Below are 12,452 nucleotides of genomic sequence, written 5' to 3'. Positions count from 1 at the left end.
TCTGGAATTATGAAGAGCTCATATTTAATAACCTGATTTAGAATCAGCACGTGTTACAGTTCATGCTCTGGACCAGGGAGAGCTCCTTGGGGATGTCTGCACCTACCCGGCCAACATAATGCCTGAGAAATGAGAGAGACCAAAGTTAGGAACCGAGGAAGGCAGAGTTGGTCTCAAAAGCCAAGAGTAGAGAGTGAGAGAGCAAAGACTGGACATTCCCAAGGTCAGAAAGGAATCAGGAGACTTTCCGTGTGATGGGCACAATGAACAGAATCCACTCTCCACAGCTGAAACTAGCCATAGATGTCAAAGGAATAATGCGAGGTTGGGGGCTCAGTCTTAATGCCTGTCGCAGGAGGAGAAACTAGAATATGCAAGTACCCTGTGGTCAAGCCTTGGCCATGAAGAACCCCCCAGAACCGCTCAGAGAGGGACGTGATCTGCTCAAGCCAGGCAGCAAGCCCCAAGTCCTCTTTAGGTTAGACACTGATGTCAGTCATTGGAAATGCTTCAGCAGAGTCTAGGTGAGCATCACTTCTATCTAGAAAACTCTGAACCTGGGAGCTCTGCTGAGCCTCCAAGTTCAATGGATCAGTGATAAAACTGCTTCTGGAAATTATATTTTCAGTGTTGAGAAGGAAATGGTGCCACGATTGGGATACCCGCTGTGCAAAATAACACTTTGACTTCACCCACATTTCCACAGACCAAGTGTCTTCCTGGCTTTTTCCTTTCACTGTTGAATTCAATGTCAGTTTGATGTTAAACCGTGTCATGTCTCAAGGATGCGCAGGATGCTTCCTCCCCTCGCTTGCCTGAAGTGCAATGCCACAGGGAACGAGACACCGTCAGAACATTAGCTATAAATATGATTTTGAGAGTTGGTGGTGGTTTTCTTAAAAATCTGACCTGAAGAGCATAGGAAAATGTTTCTGATGTTTCCCATATTTATTCCACTTGGAGAAGCAGTGTTTTGCCAGAAAAGGCCTCATCTGTCTTTTCAGGGCCATGCCCCTAATACAGTGTCATCACATAGCCAAGAGACTCCAAACGTGAGGTCCGGGGGGATGTTGCAGACTCTTTCCATTTTTCATCCTGTTTCCAGTCCCCTGAGAAACTCAACATTGCCTTTTTGAACCTTCAAAGATTCTCTCATTCCTCTCAGTCGTTTCATCCTTCTTAGTTTTTCCTACAAAACGAATATGCGCTTATGTCCTTGGAGAGTAATGTGAAAAGCACCAAACCACAGGGGAAAGAAATGTGTCGCATAGTAATAGAATAGCCCTTCTTGTTGAATTCCCTGGGAACATCCAAGAAAGCCCCGAGCGTGAGGCGGGTTTTAGGCTGCGTAGTGACTCAAGTGCTTAGTCGAGTGCTGGCTGGGTTGTGTGACTAAAATCTGCCTTGGGATCACGCATGTAATGGGACCCTGCTGTCACCCCCAAGGCTTATTTAGAAGGTTCCTAAAAGAAACATGTTACAAGTGATTTATCCAAGCATTCCAGGACCCACCAAACGTTACACTGTAGGCAGAGAACACCAAAGGGTTTCACAGACACCCGTTCTGGTGGCTGGGATGCTCAATGCTGCGCCGGCTTCAGCACATCCAGCAAGCAGATTAAGCAGGCTGTGTGTCTTCGGCTTCCTCACGGAGCTAAATGGCATCAGCAACCCCTGCTTCCTCAAGGATGTTGGGAAGATTATATTTGCAGAGAAAGTAGCATTCCCTCAGAGACTTGCTGCCGTTTGCTCACTCACCGTGAGTGCGTGAGTGTTGTGCCCAGGCACCTCCACAGACCTGTGTGACCACTGAAGGAGTGGGTCTGGCTTGAATTCTAATGAGGGACACACAGTGAATTGAATGACCTGGGGCTTTTCTAGAGTAAAGCTGGATGAGGTCACTATCTCTGGAACTGGACAATTAAATTCTCAGGTGGCAAAAATGATACTGTGATTGTGCATTTCCCTTAGCTTGACCAAGCAAAGTGGCCTTGTCCATGAGGCACAAATGAGGCTGCCTTCGCTTCTTCAGGCAGGTTGTTTTCCAAAGCTAACAAATGACCTTCAGCCTATTAAATGTTCACATTGGGTTTTTTCCCCTTCAATGTGTATTATTTAGTGGATAACTCTTTAAATATTAACCATTTTTTAAAAGATATGGTATATATTATTTACATCCGGTCACATTATGTTTTCATACCGATGAAATAGGCACATTGGAATCTTTCTAAGCCATAAATAAATAGGGCACTTGGCCAGGTGCACACCACTGGTCTCCAGGGAAGTGAATTCTGGTCTGTGCATGACTGAGAGAGGACAGCAGGTGCCTCCTCACAGTTCACTGCTCACACTTCTCAGGAACGATCCAAGGGAATAAAAGGTCCAGGGTAGACAGATATCTGGCCTCAGGTGGACAGATAGCCATGGGCAAAGTCTCCTGGAGGAGATCAACTATGCTCCATCAAAAGACCCACAGAGGAGACAAAGGCAATAAGAGTTCACAGACACCCCAAATCAGAATTGAATAGTCACTTGGTAGAAAACAAAACAGTATGTTTTTGTAAAAATTATAAAGACTGTTTAAGATGGGACTCATTCCATCTTTAGTTAAATTCTCGTGGTTTTTCTCCAAGCCAAGATTACCTTTGAGATCTCCAAGGCTCTTCCATCATACCTTTGTAAATTACACGTGGAATGACATTCGAGATGACAGAAAACTAGAATCCTAATTAGGGAATTGGAGAGGATCATCTGAGATTCTCCCCTCACTTCAGGGATAATCAGGTCCAGGGAAAGCACTTTTGTGGGAAAGCACTTTTGTGGGAAAGCACTTTTGTTGGAAAGCCTGCAGAATTTGCCCAGATCTTCCCAACCCTCCAAAGGAAAAGCCAGAGGACAGTAGCTGACAGATAATCAATCATTTATGAAATCTTACTTCCCTTAGCAGATAATCAGCAATGCTGTCCAAGTATTTATTCATTCAACAAATATTTCCTAAGCACCTGGGACACGCACAGTGCTGTTTCCCAAGTCTCTGCTGTGGAGCAGATCCTCCCGGGAGTCAGGAAGACCAGAGCGGTGGCTAAAGGGATGGCTGCTGCGTGGATAAAGCCATCCCATTGCTAGAGGGGAACACTTGGGAAGCCAGGATGCATTTTTTGTTTTTAATCCCTTTGGATGGAAATGACTAATTATCCAGCTTCTTAATTGTCCTCATGGCAGAGTTTAGAGACCACCCAAGAGTGAGTATCAGCAAAGCCTTATTTGCTTGGGAGGGAATATGATTTTCCCCAGAAAGGAATTGCCAGATAAAGTAATATTATTGCTCCCCTAGTCTTTTGCTTACCCACAACTATTGTATTTGCTCCATGTCTGTTTAAAAGCCCTAGAGAGGGAGGCTAGGAACACTTCAAGGACAGCGATTATGTCCTGGCCATATTTGTTTCCCCAGACGGTAGCATAAAACCTGAATTATTAGAAGGCAAGTGTTGACTGAATGAACACGAGCAACAACAGCCTTTTTCTTATTTAGCGCCAATGTATTGGAATTTTTCTAAGCCACAATGCACTTCCCTGTCTCATTGCATGTATTTCACTGAAAAGCTTTTGCTTGCTAAGTACTGATTCAAAATATATTGTGTCAGCCTGGCTGGCGTGGCTCAGCGGTTGAGCATCGACCTAGGATCCATGAGATCAAGGTTCGATTCCCGGTCAGGGCACATGCCCGGGTTGCAGGCTCGATCCCCAATGGGGGGCATGCAGGAGGCAGCCGATAGATGTTTCTCTCTCTCCCTCTCTCCCTCTCCCTCTTAAAAATCAATAAAAATATGGCTCATTTGAAACATTTTCACTAAGATTTTTATAAAATCTTAGGCGGCATGCAGGAGGCAACCAATCAATGACTTTCTTATCATTGCTGTTTCTATCTCTCTCTCCCTCTCTCTTCTTCTCTCTGAAATCAATAAAGACATATTTTAAATATATATATATATTATATATATATTTTGTCAGTGCCTGTGTTAGTGAGCCCCCAAATGTTTTGGTCTCATATGGCTCTCAACAAAATATTAGAATCATAGACACCCATAGACACTATTTATGCATAAATTATATATAAGCCCTCCTGAGGACACATTCTGTACCCTATGAAAGTTATGCAAAGTTAGAAACCTTTGAAGAATGAAAAAGAACAACAGATGTTTCTGGAATTTTTACTTTGTAGGGTTGCAAGTGTACTGAGACTAAGAGAACTATTGTGCCAGCCGTTGTATTGTTGCTCACTTGTGCTTGCACTGTTTGAAATGAAAGAAATCTAAACTTACTTTGCCAAAGTCATTTTAAGTCGCTGGTATATTTAATGAGTTAGTTAAAACTACATAACCTAATCCCTAAAGCATTCCTGCACATGTGAACTGTGATAGATTTCAATACTCAAGGAGCAAGCTAATAAGGGTAGAGGGAGGTGCCACTGTGAGCCCCTCTCCACTCTGCAGGCCTTAGTCTTTCCACAAGATAACTGAGAAATAGCCATCGCCATATGAACTGCTTAGGAGGCATATAAGTCTGTAGGTAGATTAAATATTAGGAAATCTTAATTCCTCTTATATTTTTAAGTTTAAACTCCATTTCTCCATAAGTGGGGAAGAGGGTCCTCTAAGAGGGATGGGAGGGCCATAGGTTTTTGTTTCTGATTTTCAATAATGAGCTTTTTTCAAATGGCTGGGTCATGTTTGCCTCTCTATTTGGGAGTTTGCTTACATTCTTGTCTTTGGGACGTAAAAAAGAGTCCTCAGATGAGTAAGAAGGAAGAGGTTCAGGGGCCCAAATGGATAGCAGTTCTTTTGTTTTTTATTTGTTAGCTTAGATTAAACTGAACATTGCTTTTCTTGCTCTCAGAGAGAGGTTGTAGGAAAGCTGGCACCAGAGCCTGCCCTCTCTTCTGACAAGACACTGTTCGAGGGCACATCAGCTCCTGTGAGCAGTTGTTAATGGAAACTGTCTCCTGGAAACTTGCTCTGGTAGCAGCTCAGGAAGCGTGAAGTTCAACATGTTTGACGATATTAATAAACACAAGGCTAAGAGCTGGCAGTCACGTCCGTGGGAGCAGAACTGCAGATCCACCCAAGGGCGGCTGGATTTGGGTTCGCTTTTTCATACCAGAACTCTCTAGTGTGATGTGGAGATTTCTTCTGGTCGGTGGCTGAGGTTGCATGTGACAGGGCCTGGAGCCTGTGTCATGCTGCTGTGCTCCTCTCCCTACCCGACAGTAAGAACTGCTGGTGCCTAGGAACCAGCAAAATAATTTTGGGGCAAAGTAAGTTTTTCTAATGTGATGTTGCTTGGGAAGCCCAGATGTCAAGGTCAGCTTCTTCATTGTAGTTTTTGGAAAGAGTTTGCTCAGGTCTCCCTGAACTGAAATCATCTCTGTCTAAGTTTAAAGGGAATTGAAAAAAAACCTTCACTTCAGGGAACTGAAGAGAGAATGACCATCTCACTAGTGGTACCAAGATACTGATTTTCTTATATTAAATGTACTTCATGTAGTTCTAGTAAGATGATTTTCCAGAGAGTGAAATTTGTTATGTTCTGGCTTTTAAAAGGCAAAATATAAATAAATTTCATAATTTAGTCCCCCCAAAAGTTTAAAAACTAAAAATGAAAATAGAAGTCCTGTTGTTTCCCTCCTGAATCACATTGAATCGTCCTGTTCACCGCCCAGAAATGTGCACACGCCTCCAACACCCGCGCAGCACACGCTTCGGAGGCCACGCCATAGGCAATGTCCCTGTGACGCCTAGTGGTTAAGAGTGACGGTTCTGAAGCCTACATTTGGATTTTAATCTCTTCACCATTTACTAGATGCATGGCAAGTTTTTCCACCGCTCTAAGCTCCCCGTTTCCCAGTTGCAAAGTGGGTATAATGGTAATTCCCCAGCACACAGAAAGTTTGGTAGACTGAACGTGAGTGCCTTACAAAAGACACGTGAAAAGGTGCTCCAGGGCACTAATCACCAGAGAAATGCAAATTAAAGCCACAATGAGATATTACGTCACACATGTCAGATTGACTACCATGAATAAATCAGTAAACAACAAGTGCTAGCGAGGATGCGGGGACGTGCAGTGTTGCTGGGAATGCAGACTGGGGCAGCCACTGTGGAGACAATGTGGAGCTCTCTCAAAAAATTAAAATAGAATTACCACATGACTCAGCAACTCCACATCAGGGTGTTTATCCAAAGAAATCCAAAGCAGTAATTCGGGAAGATATACGCACCCTATGTTCATTGCAGCTTTATTTACAATAGCCAAGGTATGGAAGCAGCCCAAGTGCCCATCAATAGACAAATGGATAAAGAAGAAGTGGCACATAGATACGATGGAATATCACTCAGCCATAAAAAAGAATGAAATCTTAGCATTTGTGAAAACATGGATGGACCTAGAGGCTATTATGCTAAGTTTAAATAAGTCAGCCAGAAAAAGGTGAATACCCTATTATTTCACTTATATGTGGAATCTAAAAAACAAAATAAACAAAACAGAAACAAAATCATAGATACAGAATGCAAATTGACGGTTGCCAGATGGAATGGGGGGTGAAAAAGGTGGAAGGGAATAAGAAGTACAAATTGTCAGTTATAAAAATAATCACAGAGAGGAGAAAACCATCACAAGGAATAGAGTCAATAATATTGTAATAACTATGTATGGTGACTTATCAGGGTGAACCTGTCATAAGGTATATAAATGTTTAATCACTGAAACTAATATAATAATGTATGTCAACTGTAATTGATAAGTTAATTTTTAAGAAAAGAATGTGAGTGCCTTAGCTAAAGAAAGCTCACAGTTAGCCCCAAATACTTTGAGTCAATTACTGACCTGGCTGAATCCAGCAAAGCTCTTAAACACTGTGTCCCCTGACAACAGTCTCCTTTCCCCCCAACTTTTCATTATTTTTAACTTTTTCAAAAATACTAAAATAGTTGAAAAAATAAGAAAATAAACATTCATATACTTCTGGTGTAGATTCAGTAATGGTTGACTTTTTTGCTATTTTCGAATGAGTAAAAGACAAAGCACCTTATCACTAAATATCTCAGCATGAAAATCCTAAAAGCAAGGAGAGTCTGTCTCTTATGCAACCACAGCACCATGATTACACACAAGAACATTTACAATAATTCAATAATATCACCTACTGTCTATTTAAATTCAAAATTTTCCAGTTACCTCAAAACTCTGTCTCATAGCTGGCTGCCCATCTCCAAATCCTGGATTCGGTTAATCAGCATTTGGTGTGTTATGCTCTAGAGTCTCTTTTCATTTACAACAGTCTTCATTCCTCTTCTCCCTCTTTTGAGAGTTGAGACCAGTTGTCATACATAATATCCCACCCACGGGGTGTGTTTGATCATTTATTTATGGTGTTCCTTTGTGCCTCTATCCCCAGTATTTCCTGTAAACTGGAAGTTGTTAAGTCAGTATCTTGTTGAGATTCAGGTTAAATATTTGGGACAAGATCACTTTTTAAATGAAGTTGTCACATAACGGTATTTGGACAGTTCTGCCTGCTCTTTGTTTTTGCTAATCCCTTTGTTTTTACCAGTCACTCCACCTTGTCAGTTTCCTCCGTCTTTTGTCTAATTTTACAATTTTGTAAGAGTGGGTATGAAGATAGTACCACTGTCTTCCTAGAATCAAGTACTCAGGACCCTTTGACAGGCCTTAAACCAAGAGTGTATGCCTCCACTGAAGCCAGTAGTTGAAAATGTCAAAAATTAGAATAGACTCCAGATAAGTTCTAAAAGGAGGCTCATCTTTTCCCTGTGGACCCCAACAGTATTTCTTTGGATCAGAGTCCTATGGCATAAAAGAAGTTGTTTAACTTTCAAAATCTCTCAATAGCATAAATGAAAAATATTTAAAACTCAGGTATCACTAATAGTACAGTATTTGGTACTGGAGTATAAAGTACTGGAAAATGGTAAATATAATTTGCAAGTATTGCAGAAAGTTAATTTGTCCTTGAATAGCTCACTTGGGAAACAAAGAAATTGCAAATCCCATGTTTGATCTCAGGTCTTTGTTCCCATCGGTTTTGCATTATTAATGAATTAGAACTCACTGTTATTGTCAATAAGACATTTGTACTAAGGGTGAGTGTTAACATAAAGCTTAGCTCACTGTTGTGTACACATAGTTTCCAGGAAAAAAAAAGCAATTCAGGTCTGGAGTTACAGCAAAGTAGTCCCATATATTATTCAGGAATAAAAATAACAGAAAATATTTCTAAACAGTGTGAGAATTGAAAAACTTTTTTGAAACTGCAGTCGTTCAGCTGTTCTTTAGAATCAAAGGCATGTTCCTCTCCAGGGGCTAACAGTGTCCGTTCTCCCAGCTGTGTGCATCGCTATCCGAGTCGGAAAGTGAATTACCCCTCTTTCTGTGCAGAATGTTAAAACAGCATTTGCATCTCTCACTGCTCCTTTGCTGGTCTCTCCTTCAACTGCACAATGAAAATGCTTGGCTGCTGAAAGCTGGTGTGCACACAGCCTGGCTTATAAACTGTGTTGTGGGGAACCGTTTGAGAGGTCCCAGATCCTCGCTGAGCTGACAGCTCCTCTCACCCCCTTTGAGACAAGGGCGCACATTGTGTGACCCCAAGTATCTTGTGTTGGCGATATTGTCTATGACCTGGTAATAGAGTGAGACAATGAAATCTATTTTCTCAATCAACATTTATTAAGCACCTACTGTGTGCAGAAACCTGTATGACCAACTTGTCCTGGTTTGCCCAGGACCTTCCAATTTTAGCACTGAAAATTCGGTGTCCTACAATCCCCGATGTCCCAGGCAAACAAGGTGATTGATTCGTCACTTGACCCATACTAAGCGGAGACAAATTAGTACCTCGTCTTTGCATCAAGAAGCATGTGACCTAAGAGCAACTCAGAAAAGTAAACCAGTTACAAGTTTGGGGTGATCAGTACTTAGAATCATGGACAGGCTACTGTGGACACACCTTTGAACCTAAATCTAACTTGGGGACAGAGAGCACACCTTGAAGGAAATAATGCTTGAGTTTCAGTTAAAGAATGAGCAGCACAACGTAAATTCTGAAAATATTAAAAGAAGAGATACCTGTGGAACATCATGCAATTTTATTCTTTCTCTGTGTCTCAAAAAATACACATTTGGTTCAGATTCTCAGAGTATAAAGGTGGGAATTTAGTTATGAAATAATCAGAAAAGGGATGCTTACTCCTGGTATACTTTATAGTGGGACAGGATAAACCCTACACTCTTTCAGTCCTGAGGCTGGTGATAATTTTCTGAATGAGTTATGAATACATAACACCTAATTCTTTCTCTGGGGTTTGTGTTTGAGCAGTGAGATGAGCGGCCTGGAGTGATGTTAAGGACACCAAAGCTGAACAAACCAAATGTGAGGGATTTTATTTCTGACCTACTTAATTTTTTAAAAAGGATTCAAACTTACCAAAAAACCCACATTTTTAAAAATTACGTACCTCCATCTAGGTCCACTAATTATTTAAAAATTTGCCACGTTTGCTTTCTCGCTTTCTCTCGATATCTATGTATTGATTATTATGATGATTAAAGCATTCTAGAGTAGTTGTGGAAATCATAACCTTTAATTCTAAATACTTGAGCATGTGTCTCCTAAGAAGCCAGCATTCTTCTGCATTACCACAGTACCATTTCATGTTCAGGACATTTAACACTAATGCAATACTATTAATATGGAGTTGTTGTTCAAATGTTGCCAACTGTCCCAAAATGTCCTTTATGGAGATTACTTTACGATCTAGCACCCAGTCCAGGACTGCGTTTGGACACAACACCTCTTCTTCATCCGGAAGAACCTCTCAGCCTTTCTTTGTCTTTTATGACTGACATTTGTCTTTTATGACAGGACAGTTGTTTTGCAGAAGGTCCCTCAGTTTGGGTCTGTCTGACATGTCCTCGTAATTGAATTCAAGTTATGAATTTTGGCTGCAGAAGTGATGTGTCCTTGTCACATCGCATCAGGAAGTGCTCGACATCAATTTGTCCTGTTTTATCACTTGGGTAAGGGGGGGCCTGCCAATTTTTACCCTGTAAAATGACCAGTTTTCCCTCTGTAATAATAAGTAATCTGTGAAGGAATACTTTGAGATTCTGTAAATATCCTGTTCTCCATCAGACTTTTTTACCCAACACTTTTTGTATTTGTCCCAGTTTGCTAGGGCTCCTGCAGCAAAGCATCACCCACTGGTGGCTTTCGAGGGCGGAATTGAATGTCTCCCGGTCTGAGGGCTGGAAGTCTGACAGCCAAGGGTCAGAGGCTGGTTCCCTCTGAGCCTATGAGGGAGTCTCCTCCAGGCTCCTCCCCAGCTTCTGGTGCTTTGCTGGCGATCCTTGGAGTTCCTTGGCTTGTAAATGCATTACCCAAGCTCTGCCTTCATCTTCATACAGTCTTGTCCTTGTGTGTCTCTGTCTTTGTGTCCAAGTTTCCCTTTTTATAAGGACAAATTCATAGGGCCCACCCCAAGGACCCTGTTTTAACTTGATCATCTCTAACGACCCTATTTCTTAATAAAGTCACAGTCACAGGTACTGTGGTCCTGACTCGAACATCTTTTTGGGGGAGATGCAATTCAACCCACAACAGCATCTTTTAATATTACATGCTGAGATCGATTATTATGATGGTGGTAGCAGAATGGTGATTTTTCTATCTTTCTTTCAGCATTTATTAATTGGTATTTGGGGTGTTGGAATTTTTTTGTCATTAAGAAACAGAATGTACATTCATCTATGTGCCTTCCATCCAGAAATGACACTTATCTTTAAAACCAAAAATAAAAACAAGTAACAATTTACACACACATCTGTGCCTGGAGAGATGAGCAGAAAAGGACAGGTTCTTATTGCAAACTTTCTTACCCAGTCAGTTTGGCTAGGAGAGCTGGGTCAGCCTGTGGACCAAGGTCACAGGAATGGGGGGAATCAGGGAGTGCAGGTTTCAGGTTGTCCTAAACACTTCATATGTGTGAGCTACTCCTTGGAATGTCATTACTCACAGATTGTTTTTCACACTCTAAAGCAAAAGTAACATCACACTATTCACAGATAGGTACCAGGTTCTCGGATTCAGCATTCGGGTCATTTTCAGCACTTTATGGGTGAGCAGATGGTTCCCAAGACTGAAGCCCCTGTCATCATCAGAACCACAGTTAAGCAGGGGTCAAGGACTATCATTCTAGAACTACTGAGAAACATGACTGGAGCCAAAATCAATTGTCAGAGTCTTTCATGTCTTTGTGTTCACTCTTAAACCTGGCAAAAGATGTTTAGACTTTTTTTCTCGAGACTATACTCCATCCACAGTAAACATAGAACACTTTGTGTCCGAAGGCTATTGATCTCAAATGTACAACAACGCCATTAAGTCTCAGTGGTTCTCCCTTGTAGGATGCTGCATAGATTTGCTAGGAATGTCATAACAGAGTACCACAGACTGGGTGGCTTACACCACAGAAATTTGTCTCACAGTTCTGGAAGTTAGAAGTTCAAAATCAAGGTGTCCGCAGGGTTGGTTTCTTCTGAAGACTGTGAGGGAGAGGATCTTTTCCAGGCCTTTTCCTTTGGCTTGTAGATGGATGTCTTCTTCCTATGTCTGCTCACATTGCCTTCCCTTTGTGCATATCTCAGTGTCCAGATCTCCCCTTTGTGAAAGAACACCAGTGATATTGGATTGAGGCACCCTAATGACCTCTTTTTGAACTTCCTTACCTCTTTAATGACCATATCTCCAAATAAGATCACATTCTGAGGAAGTGGGGGTTAGGCCTTCAGCATATGAACTTGGGGGACACAATTCAATCTATAATAGATGCTTTTCAAATGTCTGTAGACTTTACCAATGGTCATGGAGGTAGAACAGGAAATCAAGGTTGTAACTGCATGAACTTCAGTGTTAATTTTGGAACTAAAATGGTACTGAATTTCTCTCCCTGCCCTTTCCCCAGGTGCAGTCAGTGTGGAGCCTGAAAACACTAAAGGTGGTGTGACTAAGCTTCTCCTGGCCATCCATCCACAGGGCTATGGATGTTACACTTACCTGTATTTGGAATGACTTTTTTCTCTCTGGAACTAGAGAGTTTTAAATGGGATTGGGTTGCTGTTCACCATCCAAGTGTGTGCTATATGGGCCTGTCAGTTAGTTAGAAGCAGAGGTTACTAGCAGCTGAATTAGTGACAATATGTATTTCTCGCGGAAACATGCAGACCATTGGGAAAGACGTTTTATCTCTTGGTGCATTTTTCAGGTGCATTTATCTGACAGCCAGGCAAATGAATTCTAAAGAAAATATTTGGGGTGTTTGCAGTAAGGCACACCTATTTCTCCCATTTGGAGAGGGACTCGAAGCCAGCCGAGT

The 12,452-nt window shown here is 41.7% G+C and overlaps 1 protein-coding gene across 1 annotated transcript in view; it reads left to right on the top strand.

Moving 5' to 3' along the window:
- GPC6 (glypican 6) overlaps nt 1–12,452 on the top strand; it is a 1,007,074-nt gene that overhangs the window by 975,849 nt on the left and 18,773 nt on the right. The gene's annotated exons all lie outside the window — the stretch shown is intronic.

This window comes from Miniopterus schreibersii, assembly GCF_964146895.1.
Source record: "Miniopterus schreibersii genome assembly, chromosome: 2".
In the NCBI taxonomy this organism is placed as follows: Eukaryota; Metazoa; Chordata; class Mammalia; order Chiroptera; family Miniopteridae; genus Miniopterus; species Miniopterus schreibersii.
Note: the sequence above shows the minus strand (reverse complement) of the source record. Positions and strands in the feature narration are given on the sequence as shown.